Consider the following 6157-nt stretch of genomic DNA (forward strand, 5'->3'; position numbering starts at 1 on the left):
AAGGATCAGGAATATATATTTTGCTTATAGTCTTTAATAATCAAAAAATTAATTATTTTCTCTATTAGTACATTCATGGTAACTTAACTTTAACCTTATCTTAAAGAAAGTTGCTATAAAGAAAAGTAAGATCATCAGCTAACTGAGACACTATGCCAAAGTGGTTGTTCATCTCTTCAGCTTGTGTTCTGTCCATCTCTAGTCGCGCCCATGCATCATCATAAGTAATTCTGTCTGCGTGTCCCCAACTCGTGTCATTGTCTGCAAGAAGATTCATCACACATGTTTCCCTTTCGATGGGTTTGTGGCTGCCGTTGTCACAGCCTGCTCAGTAATTTAAACTTTGGCTATGACAAAGAGAGAGCAAAAGACTCAGAGAGAAGCCCTTTTGTTTTGCAGCGCATGTTTTCGGGCCACTAACTTGGCTGGGATTTATGTGAACGCGTTCGGCAGATATATGAGCGACTATATTATAAAAGTTTTGACACGTTTAGTGTTAGTTGGGCTTGATGAACAGTTTTTTCTTTGGATTTTTCTCAAAGTCGTTGTCACTTTGGACGCACGTGTGCCTGATGACATCGGTGGTTAAAGTTGTTGTAGGGCGTAAAGCAGACCACAAATGAACCAAGGATGGCAGCCCACTAATTGGCTTAGTGCATTAAAATAACTTGCCAATAGTTGTGGCCAGACTGTGACCTCCAGGCACCGCAAACAATGCGATGTTGTCATTGCCAAATTTATGAGCCTCCGTTGCTAATTTAGCAGAAGATAGTTAAGAGCCTTTTGTTTCTGGCCACAGGACCTGGCTCAAAAGTTAAGCCCAGCAGAAAGGATTTGCAGCAGAAGTCAACACAAGATAAGCGACCTTCGTTCCCTCTTAACATATAGAAGGGAAAATGCTCCATGATGCGGGTTGGAGCTGAGGAAATGGAGATGGAGTGGGGAAATGGCAGCTCGTATGTCAAACTGTGACTAACAGCAACTGTCTCTAATTATACAAAATTATTTATAATGACCACAACTCCACCGAGCTCAACCGACTCCACTGCAAACTGGATTGTGAACAATCAAACTTTTCGTTCCAAACACATTTCGAAATGTGTAAAAACCTAATTAAAAGTGAATTATTCATTTGCATTCGGTTGGTGTGGGAGCTTAACACTCAGTCAGCAAACCATACAAAAAGTCGTCTGCTCTGTTACGACTGTTGTTGTAATTGTTGTTGTTGCCATATGTTGCACAAATGAATTTTGTTGAAATTTGCCTTGATTAATTGGTGGTCAAAAGTTCAACGTACAGCACAACAGCGGTTGCTAAGTAGCTGAAGAATTCATTGGGAATTGGGGACTGAGCATACGAAGGATTTGTCATGGGGTTAACACAATTTGTTGAAGAAACCATTTGATTAAAATATTAGTTTTAGATATCAAACTTTATCACGTTTAGAATAAAAGGCGTATATCGGACAAAATCGATCGACAATCTGGAATACTTTGTACTCTATGATATATTTCGAATGTATTAGTATGTCGATATACCAAATATACCCTTAAGTATATTTTAGTATTCTTTAGGTATATTATTTTGATATATTACGAATGTAATAGTATATCAATATACCAAATATACCCCTAAGTATATTTTATTTAGGTATATTATTTTGATGATTTTTTTTAAGTAGTACCATCTCATAGTTGCTAAAATAATATATTAATTAAGTTTGAGGAATAACTAGTTTAACAAAAATGTATATTCTAGCAGTAATTATTATTAAACTAAACAGTTCTGAAGCTGAAACTTTAATTGAGTGAGTACTTCTATATTATTCACTTGCAATTGCAAACGGTAACTAAAACAATACCTAACCATTTACCTTCGCTTGCAAATTGTATATTCAAAATTTTGCGTTCTGGCCGTTGAAATTTATGATGTTTGGCCCTTTGAGGCATTTTCACGCCAAATTGATTTTATGTGGCGCCAAGCGTTAAAGTCCAAACGGCAGCAAAAAACAAGAACAACACTAATCCAACAAACAATTTTATGTTGTGCGCCAATTTACAGAGCGACTCCTCAAACAAAACGGCCATAAAAACCAAGGGCAGACCGCCCCAGAAAAAGGGGGAGAAATATGCTCGTAAAGTCGAGCGGGGAATGTTGCTCTGACTGAATGTAGTAAGTATTACACCAAAAATAATGAGCGCAATTAGAAAGAGTTGAGGAGAGTAACAGCTTAATGTGTGTCACAGAAAATTAAATTTACGCTAATCGACATAGACAGAGACATTGGCATTGTCTTCCTTCCTACGTACAACATGATTTGGGCTGATCCCAAATACCGTTTGGCTGCAGACATGAAATTAAATTGTCGTTTTATTGTTTCTCTCCATCCAGACGTTTGCACGTTTAAATAGCTGGAATATTTTTCATACGCAGCCGTCGCGTTTCGCCTGCCATCGGCCAATTTGTTTGTTTAGATGGGGTTAAGACATTCCCATATATAACATCACTAATCTTTTGGACCCCGTCTGACACCCACGCGCGACTAGACCTCGACCTCAACCACAGCGCAGCCCTTGCTATCGCTGCCACTCTTGCTCACCCTCGCCCTCGCCCTCGCCTTCTGTTGCTTTGTGCGCTTTTCCGCCCAGTCAAAAAGGTGGCACCATATGGCAACAGTCCTCGCATTCAGTTTAGTTTACACTCCGAGTGTGTATGCGAGTGTGTGTGCATGTCTGTGTGTGGTTGATGTTGTTGTTGTGTGTGTTTTGTTTTGTGAGTTATACTTTTCAATGCTGAAATTGATTTCCGATTTGTATGCTTGTTATTATTGTTGTTGCTGTTGTTGTTGTTGTTGTTGTTGTTGTTTATGAGTGCACTCCATCGCACACAGTGAGAGCCAAATGTGGTTGGCCACACGTCCGCGCCTTTGTATGACTTTTTATAGACGATGGGCGGAAAGGGGAGAAAATATTGTTTGAAATTAGTGAAATATGATTTGGCTTTTTATTTCCCCTGCTGCTTGCTGCTGACTCTGCTTTTTTGCTCTTTTTTTCCATTTCATTGTGCCACAACAACTGAATACTTATGCATAGATCTGTGTTTATAGACAGTCTTCACTTTGCTCACACTTTGACTTAGCTAATAGTTTGCCATATGGTTTGCATTTCCAGCTAATGTTTAATAAAGAACCCGAATTCCAAGAAAGAAAAATAGGTGAGCACCTCTCAAAACATTTACACAAAATATTTGGCAATACAATAAAGAAATAGAACAAAGCACTTGCTTGAATATATTATATTATGAACGTTAACTTTTGATAGAGTAGCTATATAATATTGTTAATGCGTAGAATACAAAGTAAAAGTTCAGATTTGTATTAGTAAAATCTGAAACTTCTCGTATTGAAAGCAACTGTATGACTGACATAATTGTATTGTATTTCTAAGGATATACTCTAATTTGTTTGCTTTATAAAATCCGAAATTTTATACATCCTTTGAAATCTTTCTAAATTCAATTTAGTTTTCATTTTCTTTTAAATGGTGGATATTAAAAGGGAATTATATAAAGTTCTTTCCGATTGTTAATGTACACAATTTTGTTTTTTTATTTTTAGCAAGATAAAAAGGATCATTATATTTTTTATTTTATATGTGATGTAAGCCTAAATACTTAATAAATAATATAAAAAATATTCCTTGCGTTGATCTTATCTCTTATTTATTTACTTGTTTCCTAAAACTAATCGCTAAGATTATAATTTATGCTATTAGTCATTAAATTCTATATTTACTTACTTTAAATTACTTGATTACTTATTGATTACTTTACTTTTTTTAGAGATTCTCAAATGTAAGTATTTTCTTGTCTTCTCGCATTATAACAAAATAGGTCTTGTTAGTTGTCTTCCAGAATATTTTGTTTATTGCTTAAAAATTTCTAAAAATATTAACATTTTACTGTCGAACTATTCAACAATTTAAGTTAAGTTTAAACAAACACTTATTCACTTTCCTCATCTCTTTCTCTCACCTTTACACTCAAAATTAACTTTGACACAGCTTCAAAACTGTCTCCATATATACCGCTTAGAATTGGTGTTCATTATGATCATTGCATGTGCTGCGCCTAGTTAACAGCATCGTCTGATTGCTCCCTCGAAAAGTGATTGTCTGTCCGTTTATGAGGCATGAAGGCATTTAAAAGCGCATCGCAGCTGCAATCAACATTCAGCAGTCCAATCCGGGGAGCAACATTAGCGACATGTCAGAGTGCTGCGCTCGTGTCCTGTGTGTCCTGCTTGTCGTCGTCGTCGTTGTCGTCACATTGTTGCAATGATGTTGCCCGTTATTGTTATAATGTCATTAGCATCGTGGAGGGTGGTAAAGACATGTTACTCCAGTTATGTTCCGGATGCCGCAGCCAAGTTGCATTTGCGTCACAGCTTTGTCTGATTGCAGCTCAACAACTGCCCCCCGCCTTATCTCATCATACTCATCAACAGCAACCTCATCAGCTAAATTTCAAGTGTCAATTTTCAACACCAACTCCAACCCTCCCCGCCAGTGGAAAAGCAAAACCAAAAAAGCATAAAAATCCCTTAAATTTAACGCGCTTTGACCTTTTTTTCCCTGGTATTTACAAGTATCTTTTCACGACTTTTTTCCACATTTTTACCATTTTTTTTATCTCTGCCACTTTACACATTTAATTTGATTTCTTTTTGAAGTTTGATGCGCACTTCGACTTGGGAAAGGGGGGCGCAGTTGGCGAAAGGAAGGGGATAGATGCTTTATCGGTTGGCTTTCTCCCTTGACCTTGTGCGGGAGACGCCTCTGTTTGTGTCCCACAGGTGTTGCCACTTTGCCGCTTAGCTGCTCATTTAGGCTGCCAGCTAATTGTGCAAGTGGCCTCAAATGTTCAACATTATTTAATTAAATTTGACTGCTCTAAGACGTTTTTATGCTGATTAAGTGGCCAGTTTCTGGATAAGAATCTTTTGAAGTTCTTCCTTTTTTTTTTGGCCCTTATTTTTTTCCTTCAAATATTTTTGTTAATTTGCTCAACGAGAAGCTGTCGAATTATTTGGCGGAAATTAAAAATTGTGCAGCCAGACGAGCTGTAGAATCGCCACTCATACTCTTTCTCTTTCCCTCTCTGCTATCTCTATCTCTATCTCGCTTCTTTAGCTGACTGGCCACTTGCAAATTAAGTAAGTCAACAAAGCACTTTGCGGATTTGCATCATCATCGTCAGATTCGTGGATATTTATCTGCATAAAATGTGTGCGGGAGCGAATTGCCACTGATATACCAGACTGTCTATATATATATATATATATAAATTCCTTTTTTTTTTTGTCGATTCTATTTGCATTGCGGCTAACACACAGACAGACAGGGAGAGAGTGAGAGAGACAACGATGGTGTCGCTGACAACTGAGATGAGATAGATGGATAGTTATGAGGTGGCCCAGGCACATTTCGTATGCGTGAAGCTAACGAACTCGAAATAATGCGTTTGAAATTTAAAAAACGTGCAATTTATGTTAAAAATTTAAGCAAACAGCAGCCAAAAAGATTTTTAATTAATCATTTGCCATTTTTGTCCCGCTGTTTGGCTTGTCTATGAAAATGGCATTAAATCAAGCACAGTCCTCTCCCCCCACCCTTGGCAACATGGCAGAAAGTACTCCGCTTACCATGTTAAACAAGCAACTTTATTTTCTTGACTGCGGCCAGCCGACCAATTAAGAGAAACAGGCGTTCGTTCAGTTCGTATAAATCGCATTAAGCTGGTTGAGCTGACAGACCCGGAGTCCACCTCCACCCCCTCCTCCATTGAGTCCGGAGCCAGCTGTTCGATTTGTTCGATTCGCTTCTTAATTGCTTGTCCAACGTCCCGCGTCCAATGTCCACTTGGCTCACTTGACCGACCAATGCATTAAAAATGGCTTAAAAAATGGTTGGCAAAACCAAAAATGGTGTTTATTAAATGGATTGATGGCTGAACAGAAAGCTCAATACCAACAACAATAACAACAATTGCAATAACAATGCACAATAAAAATAAAGATGGAAAAAATACTCGTAATGGCGGCAAGCCGTTGACGCTTTTGGGTCGATTCATAGTCTGATTTATGTTGTTTGCAATTTAT

Source organism: Drosophila sulfurigaster, chromosome 3 (assembly GCF_023558435.1).
Source record: "Drosophila sulfurigaster albostrigata strain 15112-1811.04 chromosome 3, ASM2355843v2, whole genome shotgun sequence".
Classification (NCBI taxonomy): Eukaryota; Metazoa; Arthropoda; class Insecta; order Diptera; family Drosophilidae; genus Drosophila; species Drosophila sulfurigaster.